A 12699-nucleotide genomic window follows, 5' to 3' on the forward strand; every position below is an offset into this window, starting at 1 on the left:
ATGATCAGGACAGGGTTAAAACTGCAAAACAGATTCCAGTAAAATGTTTGTTCAGTTGTATTTGAATTGATTTATTTCCCTTGTTCAGCCACAGTTCAGGAGAGCTCGGTGTGCGCCGCACGGTAGCAACTATTCAAAATGGAGCACTATATTGTGAAATATTTTGATATTTCCAGTCTCAAACTTTCTCTGTCAACTGGAAGTCTGTAACTTTTTCACACCAGGTGAAAGGAAGTTGGTTGACACAGTTCCAGCTGCAAACAGACACGTTCGAAAATCTTCTGTGACATCTTACAACATGGGTTATCATTAGTCTATTGTAAAGCGACAGTCGCTTCTTTAAAGATTATTTGCAATATTCTTGGAAAGTCAGCTTAAGCCAGTTACAAAGTGTACTTTCAAAACAATGGTTGGAAAGGTTCTGATTTTGACACATAATACAATTCAATTCATCTTCTTCAGCCTACGACACAATCGCAGTAACCTCACCAAAGTCTCCATTCCCCTCTCTGTCCACAGATTTCATTCCCCACCTTGGCCACAGACTCCATTCCCCTCCCTGTACACAGATTCGATTCCCCTTCCTGGAAAAAGAATCGATTCCTCTCTTGGGCCACATACTCCATTCCCCTCCCTGTCACAGACTCCATTCCTTCCTTGGCCACAGACTCCATTCCGTCCCTTGTCCCCCAATTCCATTCTCCTCCCTGGACACAGATTTCATCCCCCTCGCTGTCCCCATACTACATTCCCATCCCTGGACAATTACTCTATTCCACTCAATGGCCACAGGTTATTCACAAACTCGCGGCTTCTTGTGCTGAATTATTGCTTTCTCTGACTTGGATATGGCGTTACATCAGAGTCTCATTCGGAGCTTTACCCACCTGGAAAAGGTCCAATACATTTATTCTTTCAGTCATGACCCGGAACCCACACATCACTTCCACCGCTTCACTCACTCCCTGTCACAATACCCAAATACCCCATCCACTGGTACATTCAGTCCAGAGCCAACACCCACACGTCCCATCTATTGGTACATTCAGTCCTTGTCCCAACACCCACACGTCCCATAAATTGGTTCTTTCAATACCTGTGCCAAACACCACACGACCCATCCGCTGGTGTAATCAGTCCTGACCCAAACACCACACGACCCATCCGCTGGTGTAATCAGTCCTGACCCAAACACCACACGTCCCATCCGCTGGTGTAATCAGTCCTGACCCAAACACCACACGTCCCATCCGATGATTTCATCAGTCCTGACCCAAACACCACAAGTCCCATTGGCTGGTTCACTTAATCCTGACTCATTTCACACATAATTCTTTGAGACAGCTGTTAATGCTCTCAATCTGAAATATAAATTCCCTGTTTTTCTCTTTCTTGCAGTGAACTTAGTGACAATAATGTTCCTGTCTCGAGGAAGGTGCGGTCTCTCCATGTGTGTCAGCCGTTACCTGGTGGCAATGGCAGCGGCGGATCTACTGGTCGTTATCCTCGACCTGATATCCAGGCAGATTCCTATTCGTTATTGGACCGCGTTTGAGTTCATGTGGAAGATTAAAGTGTGTAATATTCATGCTATCCTGCTTTACGCAGTCACGGACTGTTCCGTCTGGTTCACAGTTGCTTTTACCTTTGATCGATGTATAGCCATTTGTTGTCAGAAGCTCAAAACCAAATATTGCACCGAGAAAACGGCGACTGTGGTTGTGGGAACAGTGAGTGCGCTGTTCTGTGTAAAGAACAATTTCTGGTACTTTATGTATGGAGGTATGTATCAGATTTCCAATAGTCCCTGGTTTTGTTTTGTTCGATGGGATGTCTCTGAGTCAGTATCATGGGCAGTAATTGAATTCCTTCATTATATTATAACACCGTTTATTCCATTTGTTCTGATCCTTCTGCTCAATACTTTAACTGTCAGACACGTTTTAGTGTCGAGCAGAGCCCGCAGGAGACTCAGGGCCCACAGCAGTGGGGAGATTCCCAGTGACCCAGAGATGGAGAAGCGAAGGAAATCCATCATTTTACTGTTTGTTATATCCGGCAATTTTATCCTCTTATGGGCAGTGTTTCTGTTATATTCTGTGGTTGAACGATTGTATTCGTTAAACGTTATTCGTGTATCTCTACCTAAATATGTACTGGAAATGGGATTTATGCTTCAGCTCCTGAGTTGCTGCACCAACACATGTATTTATGCCGTGACCCAGACGAAATTCAGAGAGGAGTTGAAGAATGTGGTGAAATATCCCTTCACTGTAATTGTTAAATGTATTAAATAATAAGAATCACACAATGTGTTGGGCGTGTATTCTGCCCAATCCGCTCATCTCTGTGATACACACACAGTGAGGCCTGTTTTCATCTTTCACCGCCCGGATTCAGCGACTAACAAAAATGATAGAGGTGGGGAAGTCCACGGAGATCAGTCCCGCTGGACTCCTGCAGGTTTTATCCCGCTAAGACGTCTGCTGCGGCCTGGGACGGGTTTATAAAGCTCCCGACCGCCAGGCTCGTGTCGGATGTGTTTACCCAAAGGGAGCGGCACGGGGAAGGTGGCTCTGTTACTTTTCAGTCCACGGGCGGAAGGGCCGCTCAGACCCCAGCACTCCCAGGGAAAGCTGGGGGGAAATGGCCTGGGACCAAACGACAGCCAGAGAGGGAAGGTTTCAAAGGCTCAAAGGTCAGTGCTTTCATCCCTTTGCAGGCTCCATGTGTTATTCTCCCAGTGGGGTTTAACCTGAGCAGCCCCAGCGCCCGGAGACAGTGACGTATCCTTGTTTCAGATAATCTACCTTTGGGATTAAATGGTCTCCTACAGACGGAGTATATCCCAGTGACATTCACCACTATAACGTTCCTTTGTAAGTTTGCCTGAACAATGCGGTGATCTGCAGGATGAAGTGTTCCCCGCACACACTCGACACACATTAAACTCAGCTCATCCTCACTCTCTCAATAATCTCCGTGCTAAACATAGCCCATAATATGCAGCATTCAGGGAGGGTGGTAACGAGCTTTGTTCCTAGGTATTGCAGTATGTGTGATGTAATAAAGCGGGGAAACTCGCATGACACTGTGCCTGAGCATTGTGACATCACAGACCTGCACTTTTGACCACGCCCTAGTCTGTGGCTGACTCAGAATCGCATTTCAGACATCCCTTCTCCTTCACACCTCACTTTACAAAGAGTTACTTAATGTCTGCAGCAAAGAAATAGTCCATTCCGTGCTCGCGGCTGCAAACTGGTCTGAGGCGGTTCCCCTGAGGTTTCCCTGGGGGTGCTGGGAGTTAGCAGCCCGTCTGCCTGTGGACTGCAAATTTACAGAGCGACCTTCCCCACCCCGACTCTTTCGGCCCAGCAGAGCATGTCAGAGCTTACTCGATCACCACATCCTGATCTTAAACGGAGTGCACAAAGAGAGTGGTAAACTTGGGAACGTAGAGAAAGGTGAGATTCAGTGGTAAGTCCGGGGTGAGTCTGGCTGAGTATTAGCTCTAAGAAGGGAAATTTAGATTAACGTTTTGAATTGAACTTAGAACTTTAAAAACAGAAGTTAGCAGAAACTGCCTGTTAGTGGTAGTTACCTATCAGTCAGCTGTAAGTGTTAGTCTTAAATATGTGCTAATTACTGCGAGCAATGGTCATGGAGCTGAGACAGCACTTGTAACTTGTGTGTGGCTTAAAGGTATAAAACTAAACACTAACTGCTGATTCACAGTGTGTTCTGCACAGTGATATTAAACGGAATTTGGTGAGAGTTTGAATGGGAACAGTGGTTGAAGGAGGTGCTGCTTTGTCCTCCAAAATACAGCAGGTAGATGAACGTTTGGTGAGTATTACCTTTTTTCTCGAAGCTTGGTCCACACTAAGACCTGGGAACAATAACAATACTTTATTAAATTAATAATTTAACTATAATTACTAATTAATTAATATAATTATAAATAACCATTGAATAAAAACTAAGTAATTAAATTAATTCAGTGCGTAAATAAGCAAATACATTTATAAAAAATAACTAAAGATGGCAGGTTAGGCAATGAGTCGAGACTGTAATGTGTGTGAGTTTGTGGACACCAAATCTGTCCCACATTCCCACATCTGCAGGAAATGACTCTGCTTTATTCGCTCTGGCTCAGGGTAATTGGGCTGGAGTGAGTGTTCGACACACTCTGAAGCACACAGGATAAGTGATTTAATCCAGAAAACAGTCACATCCCACAGAGAAGCGCAGGTTCAGTAAAGTCCGTGGCTGATTGGGTGCCGTGTAGCGAGATCAGAGGAGAGCTGAGAATGAAATACTGCTCCTGCCCAACGATAAGGATAAAGATTGCGTGGAGGACATCCACAATACATACCAAGGTACGTGGCTCAGAAGGTTGTCCACAGGTAGAGATAGGAAGAAATATTAAACAATTACTTTGCATCAGTATTTATCAGGGAGTCAACACAGGTGGACATGACATTGGATGATATTAGAAATGAAATAACTGCATTTAAAATAACAAGAGAAAATATTAGAAAACGAATCAAACCGAAAATGGATAAAATGCCGGCTTCGGACAAATTACATCGAGGGAAGAAATAGCAGAGGCATTAATAAACATATTTAATATTTCGTTAGAATAAAGTGCAGTGCCGGAGGATTGGCAGATACCTAATATAATACCTATTTATAAGAAGTGAGGTAAAACGTGTCTGAGGAACTATAGTCCAGTCAACTTAAAGTCGTTGGGAGGAAAAATAATGGTTTCCCTACTAAAGGAGAAAGTGGAAGAACAACTAGAATGCAAAAATGAATAGTCAGCATGGATAAGAAAAGGGAAAGTCTTGAATTGACCAAATTCTTTGAATTTTTCGAAGAAGTAACAGATAGCGTAAACTAACGTAATGTAGTAGATGTAATTTATCTCGATTTCCAAAGGCCTTCGATAAGATACCCCATAATAGACTGAAAGGGCAGATCACAAATTGTAATTACAATTAATAATAATAATTGGGATGTTTTAAAATGGAGTTAGCAGATTTTTAAAATAGATCCCACAGCCTGTTTTTCAGTCTGTGGGAAGCATGTGTGGGATGTCTTCCGCAGAGGCTCAGATGTTCCAATGCATAGACCAAAGGCCTTGGGAGCTGGGCACAGACACAGATAACATAGAATTTGAATTATATTATAAGATACAAGTTAAATAAAAAAGAATCATAACAACATGTATCCTGAATTACCAATTAAAGTATATAGAGGGCAGATTGGAGGAAGCAACCTACCAGATAATCATGTATTAATTAATCAGCACATATTAATTGTAACTTGCGTAATTACATAATGCTATAATCTGAAACTGTATAAAATAAGATGTCTCTGGCAGTTTCTCAGAGCATTCAGTCAAGGATAGCTCACCTGCCACCTTGTATCTTTTATTAATAAAACTGCATTTACTTTAAGGCGAACGACTCCGAGTGGTGGTTTGAAGTTAACTCTAATAACGTGGCACAGTCAGCAGGATCAACTGGACGGGCAGATTGTACTCAAAAAGCCAAACCAACTCAATAACGAGTGAGTAGAGAATTACCTTGAGAAATTCCCCTCGCAAAGTAACCAGAGATCCAACGAATCTTAGGTAGAGTCCATGCAGCCAGTAAATCCAGTTGAAGGGTGCGTCAGGACACTGTAAATAAATACTGTAAGTGTCGGGACAATAAGTACGTATACGGGATATCGGGGAAAAAGCCTCAGTGTAAATAGTTCCGCATAAGTAAAGGCGGAAACACAGCACAAGGTAAAAAGCCTTGGTTTAAAAAGTTCTGCTTAAGTAAAGATGGTAAAACGGGAACTGGGGAAAAAGCCCCAATGTATGAAATGGCAAAGGAATCTGCCAAGGCCCTTGGAGGGCTGATGTATAAACTACCAGAAGAGTTTCTGAAAGATAAATCTGAAAAGATCATGAAGATGGTTAAGGCAGGATATGATGAAGGGAAAAAGTTAATTTTAACAGCCGGAAAGATGAATAGAAAGATACCCGAAGGTGAGATGGACAGAGAAAGTGACAAAAGACAACAGGATGTAAGTATAAAAATAGATATAGATGACAGAAGAGAATGGACAGAGGAATTTGGCCCAAATTTGTATCCCCCATTAACAGGGTTATGATTAGGACCTGAGGAAAATAAAGTATTGATTGGGGGCCAGAAGGCTCGCTTAGTAGATATTTTTCGGAAGTCCATAACAAAAACTGTTAGTGACTATCTGAAGTGAAGTATGGATACAAAAATAGAGCCGGCCAAACAATAAGCTTTGTTGAATGAAAAGAGATTTTTGTGAATGTCTGTCTTTGAATGAAAGTGCTTGTGTGATTTTTGACTGCGGAATATTTGATGTGGAAATTAATGAATGTTTCAGGTGTCTGAAAGCCTGCTTCAGAAAGTGGTAGAGCTGTCTGTTGTTATGGCCCCACCCACTTTTTCAGTCAGAGTGAATTTTTTTTAACCCTTTGCAGTGTTGTCCAGTATGAAGGAAGTTTTAATTAAGTTTGAACCTAGAATTGAATTACATTTTAATTTAGAAACCCAGATGTGGATTTATTCAGATGATATGTTATGGAGATTGAAAATGCACAATTGATAGGTTTGTTGAGCAAAAGATAAAAAATGTGTGGTCCCGATGGTTTTAAAAAAAAAATTTTGACACGCTCACTTGTCAAAGAAAACATGTAATCATTGATTACATTTGTTTGAAAGACAATACATTTAGTCTAGGAATGAGATAAAGAACGGAGAATGGAAATTGTAATGCCTTAAAAAAAGAATCCTGCGTGGGTGTCTCAAGGCTGCGGGCTTGGGAAATATTTATTTGTGTAAAATCTTGATGCAAAAGCTTCGAGCTCAGTAAAACGATTTTTAAATAAAAGATTGGCATATTTGAATTGGGACTTTGAGATATTTCTGGTGTTTCTCCTTGATAAACATTTTGGTTGTATTGGAAAATCTTGGGTTTGAAAGACTTTTAATAAAAGTAAACATACTGCGTCAGAAGCTGAAGCTTAAAAAGTTTAAATTTATGAGATACTGTATCACAAAATTGAAGTTACAGCGCAAAAGATTAGAGTTTTTGATGTTCAGCTTCTAAAACAGAAGTTAGGCACATAATTATAAAACAAGTACTTTGCATTCTGTGATCTGTGAATCACTATAAGCATGAATGATAAGTTTGATTAAAAAACAGTATTACCATATTTGACATTTCATAATCCAACAATAAATACAAATACTACAAAAGGGGAGCAGAAATTAGGATGGGAGCAGTGAAGAGTTAATTTTGTTGTGAAGATTTCAAGTACCACTGTTTAAGAAAATACACAACAAAATGAGATACATTTAAAATAAAAAGTTAAATCTGATCACTTAAAAAAAATAAGTAAAACTATCATGTTTGGAAACAATGTAGAAATACCTTCAGGGATCAGGTCAAACTCCTGGGCAAGTGGGGAGCTATCTGCGAAAGTGTAAAATGAATTTTGAAAAAAATTAAATGTTAAAATGGCAGGCTTAACAGTTTAGAACAAAGGAAAATATAAGTTGAACTTGTGACTTAAGATACAGTGGTTGAAGAACCATAGAAACTGAGACGTAAAGGCTTTGGAACTGGAACATTTGAGATAACGGAAAGCAGCTATCAAAGCCTCCGTGCTAGACTCTGTTCTAGTTATAAAAAATACATTTGAGATAACGGAAAGCAGGATTTAAAGTAAATCCCAAAAAGGCACAAATCGGACAAGCTGTGGTACAGTACCTGGGACACGAAATATCCCAAGGAACTCGGACCATGTCCAATGACAGGCAGGAGGACATTAGGATTATGCCACGACCAAAACCAGTCTGAGGGGTTTGTAAGGTACTGGGGTTCGTTAGCTATTGTCGGAATTTTGTGCCTAACCACAGCAATTGCAGAACCAATACAGTGGCTAGTGAAAGGAAAATCCGGTTGAAATGGAAATGGTAGGACTCTAATTAAAACCTGGAATATCCAGGATGTGTTTTATCAACAGAATGTAAACGTGATCATCACCGTCCTTCCGATTCTACAAGGACAAGCTACAAGGCCGCCCCTAGGGGGCCCAGAAGCATTTAACCACAGCGGAGGGTACAACAACTACGTAAAGCAGCCTCTAGAGGGCGGCATCTAAGTGTCAGAAGCGTTTGTCTTGAAGCCATAAGATAAGTGTGTAAAAAATGTTACCTGAATATTGTAAACCAGGGGAATTAACCTTGGGAAATTGCGTGGTAGTTAAACCTGGAACAGAAGTAATGTTGTTATTTGACAATGTGCAGCATGAAATGTTACCTGTGAGCATACATTAATCAGCCCTATACCTGCCAGAAAAAATTAGCCACAAGACTAAAGCGTTGTAAATACGATTGCTAGACACAATCCTGAGAATAGCTAGTGACACATCAGGAGCAAGGGAGTAACACAAGAAGCTGAGACACAAAGAAGGAAGACAGAGGAGATTTACAGCGAATGACATATTAATTTTACAGGGGCATCTCTAGTAGATGCACCAGATATGCAGGCGATCCAGGCACGTGTAAATAATTTGAGGGGAACAACGGAGGTACTAATCAGGAAACAGGCCAGGATTGGGATAGAATCTTCAGAGTTAGGATCTAAAACATCCAAAAAAATGCTACAGGGTGTATCCGTATTGGAAGGCCATGCACGAACAATTAACGAGCAAAATAAGCAGGAATTGAGAGGACGATGCCGAGGACAGGAAAATAGATACATGTCACGCCTATGGGAGATGGATGATTGGTCAGGTGAGTCACAATATGGATCAGATACAAACCGGGCGAGTTACAGGTTCAATAAATAGTACCCAATTGAAAGAAATGGCACAGCACACTGGGCCATTAGATGCATTCACCCTGAAACATAGAAACATAGAAACATAGAAAAAGGTTGCAGGAATAGGCCATTCGCCCCTTCAAGCCTACACCAACATTCAATAAGATCATGGCTGATCATTCACCTCAGTACCCCTTTCCTGCTTTCGCTCCATACCCTTTCATCCCTTTACCTTAAGGGCCATATCCAACTCCCTCTTGAATATATCTGATGAACTGGCATCAACAACGTTCTGCGGAATAGAATTCCACAGGTTAACAACTCTCTGAGTGAAGAAGTTTCTCCTCATCTCGGTCCTAAATGGCTTATTCCTTGTCCTTAGACTGTGACCACTGGTTCTGGACTTCCCCAATATCGGGAACATTCTACCTTCATCTTACTTTCCCAGTCCCGTCAGAGTGTTTCTGAGGTTCCCTCTCATTCTTCTTAACTCCAGTGAATACAGGCCCAGTCGATCATATCATACTCATATGTCAGTCCTGCCATCCCGGAAATCAGTCTGGTGAACCTTCGCTGCACTCCCTCAATAGCAAGAACGTCCTTCCTCAGATTAGAACAAAACTGAACACAGTATTGCAGGTGAGGCCTCACCAAGGCCCTGTAAAGCTGCAGCAAGACCTCCCTGCTGCTATATTCAAATCCCCAAGATATGGGACCAACATGCTATTTGCCTTCTTTCTGTCTGCTGCACCTGCATGCCAACCTTCAATGACTGATGTAGCATGACACCCAGATCTCGATGCACTTCCCCTTTGCCTAATCTGCCGCGATTCAGATAATATTCTGCCTTCGTGGTTTTGCCACCAAAGTGCATAACCTCACATTTATCGTTATTACACGACATCTGCCACGCAATTGTCCACTCACCTGACCTGTCTAATTCACCCTGCAGCCTCTTAGCATCCTCCTCACATGTCACACCGCCATCCAGCATATTATCATCTTCCAAGTTGGAGATATTATACACAATTCCTTCATCTAAGTCATTGATGTATATTGTAAATTGCTGGGGTCCCAGCACTGAGCCCTGCGGCACCCAACTAGTCACTGCCTGCCATTGTGAAAAGGATCCGTTTATCCCGACTCTGTCAACCAGTTCTCTATCCACATCAATACATTACCTCCAATGCCATGTGCTTCAATTTTGCACACCAACCTCTTGTGTGGGACCTTGTCAAAAGTCTTTTGAAAGTCACACTAGACCACATCCATTGCTTCTCCCTTGTCCGCTCTACTAGTTACATCCTTACATAATTCTCAAAGATTTGTCAAGCATGATTTCCCTTTCATAAATCCATGCTGATTTGGACCGATCCTGTTTGTGCTTTCCAAATGTGCTGCTATGTCATCTTTAATAATTCATTCCAACATTTTCCCCACCACTGATGTCAGGCTAACTGGTCTGTAATTACCTGTTTTCTCTCTCCCTCATTTTTCAAAATGTGGTGTTACATTCGCTACCCTCCAGTCCATATGAACTGATCTAGAGTCGATGGACTGTTAGAAAATGATAACCAATGCATCCACTATTTCTTGGGCCACTTCCTTAAGTACTCTGGGATGCAGACCATCAGGCCCCGGGGATTTATCGGCCTTTAGTCCCATCAATTTTCCGAACATAATTTCCCACAAATAAGGATTTCCTTCAGTTCCTCCTTCTCACTAGCCCCTCGGTCACATACTATTTCCAGAAGGTTATGCGTGTCTCCCTTCGTGAATGCAGAGCCAAAGTATTTGTTCAACTGGTCTACCATTTCTTTGTTCCCCATTATAAATTCACCTGAATCTGACTGCAAGGGACCTACGTTTGCCTTCACTAATCTTTTTCTCTTCACATATCTATAGAAGCTTTTATGTGCCCAGCAAGCTTCCTCTCATACTCTATTTTCCCCCTCCGAATTAATCCCTTTATCCTCCTCTGCTGAATTCTAAATTTCTCCCCGTCCTCGGGTTGATACTTTTTCTGACCAATTTATATGCCTCTTCCTTGGATTTAACGCTATTCTTAATTTCTCTTATTAGTCACGGTTGAGCCACCTTTCACGTTTTATTTTTACTCCAGACAGGGATGTCCAATTGTTGAAGTTCATCCATGTGATTTTAAATGTTTTCCATTGCCTATCTGCCGTCAACAATTTAAGTATCATTTCCAAGTCTATTCTAGCCAATTCATGTCTCATACCATCGAAGTTATCTTTCCTTAAGTTCAGGACCCCAGTCTCAGAATTAATTGTTTCACTCTCCACCTTAATAAAGAATTCTATCTTATTGTGGTTACTCTTCCCCAAGGGGCCTCGCACAACAAGATTGCTAATTAGTCTTTTCTCATTACACATCAACCAGTCTAGGATGGCCAGCCTTCTAGATGGCTCCTCGACATATTGGTCGTGTAAACCATCCCGAATACACTCCAGCAAATCCTCGTCCACCGTATTGCGACCAGTTTGGTTAGCCCAATCTATATGTAGATTAAAGTCTCCCATGATAACTTCTGTACCTATGTTGCACACATCCCTACTTTCTTGTTTGATGCTGTTCCCAAACTCACTACGATTGTTTGGTGATACACAACTCCCACTAGCGTTTTCTTCCCTTTGATATTCCGCAGCTCCACCCACACAGAATCCACGCAAATGTCCTTCCTTACTATTGCGTTAATTTCCTCTTCAATCAGCAATGCCACCCCACCTCCTTTTCCTTTCTGTCTATCCTTCCTGAATGGTGAATCTCCGTGGATGTTGCGTTCCTAGCCTTCCTCATGCAGGAGCCATTTCTCCGTGATGTCAATTACATCATATTCACTAATTGATGCCTGTGCTGTTAATTTGTCCACCTTATTACGAATACTCCTCGCATTGAGGCACAGTTCCTTCAGGCTTGTTATCTTAACACACCTTGTCCCTTTAGAATTTGGCTGCAATGTGGCCCTTTTTGGTTTTTGCCTTGGGTTTCTCTGCCCTCCACCTTTACTTTTCAGCCCCCATTTTACTTCCCTCTGTCTCCTTGCAAAGTTTCCCATCCCACTGCCATATTAGTTTAACCCCTCCCCAACAACACGAGAAAACTCTCCCCTGTGGACATTGGTTCTGCCCAGGTGCAAAGCGTCCGGTTTGCACTGGTCCCAGCTCCCCCAGGAAATTTAATCCCTCCCTTCTGCACCACACATTCATCTGAGCTACCCTGCGATTCCTACTCTGACTAGCAGGTGGTAGTGGTAGCTATCCTGAAATTGCTACCTTTGGGATCCAACTTGTTAATTTACCTCCCTAAATTCAGCTTGTGACTCCTCAGACAGAGTGAGTCAGACTCAAACACAAACACATAAAGAGCACTCTTAAGACAGAGAGTGAGAGGCACAGAAACATTGCATAAACCCATTTCCTTGTCAGTTGAGAACGTTATAAAGTTATCGACATGTGCAGATTCAACAGAATATATTGAGGTATAACTGAACAGGATGGGAAGAAATCGGTTTGAATTTGAAGATTTACCAGGAGTGGGGTTCGAACCCACGCAGCTATACACCCATTGGATTTTACGTCCAACGCCTCAACCACTCGGCCATCCTGATTTTGTCAGTATTCGGATTTTGTCTCTGTGAGAATCTGGGCTGCAGCTCCACTCTCACAGACACAGGTTTTCAATGAGCATTTTCAAATATTTATAGTAATATTGACACAGGGGCAACTCTCCTATTCTTTTTCGAGTAATGCTCTGGAAACTTTCACACCCACCCGAGGGTGCAGACGGAGCTTCAATTTAACATTTCATCCG

General features: G+C 42.0%; 1 non-coding gene across 1 annotated transcript; it reads right to left on the bottom strand.

The window, feature by feature from the left end:
- Positions 1 to 12413: 12413 nt before the first annotated feature.
- On the bottom strand, positions 12414 to 12496 carry trnal-uaa (transfer RNA leucine (anticodon UAA)). Its single transcript has one exon. It is a non-coding gene; the product is annotated as a tRNA-Leu (tRNA).
- Positions 12497 to 12699: the final 203 nt, after the last annotated feature.

The sequence above is a fragment of the Pristiophorus japonicus genome, chromosome 23, assembly GCF_044704955.1.
Source record: "Pristiophorus japonicus isolate sPriJap1 chromosome 23, sPriJap1.hap1, whole genome shotgun sequence".
In the NCBI taxonomy this organism is placed as follows: domain Eukaryota; kingdom Metazoa; phylum Chordata; class Chondrichthyes; family Pristiophoridae; genus Pristiophorus; species Pristiophorus japonicus.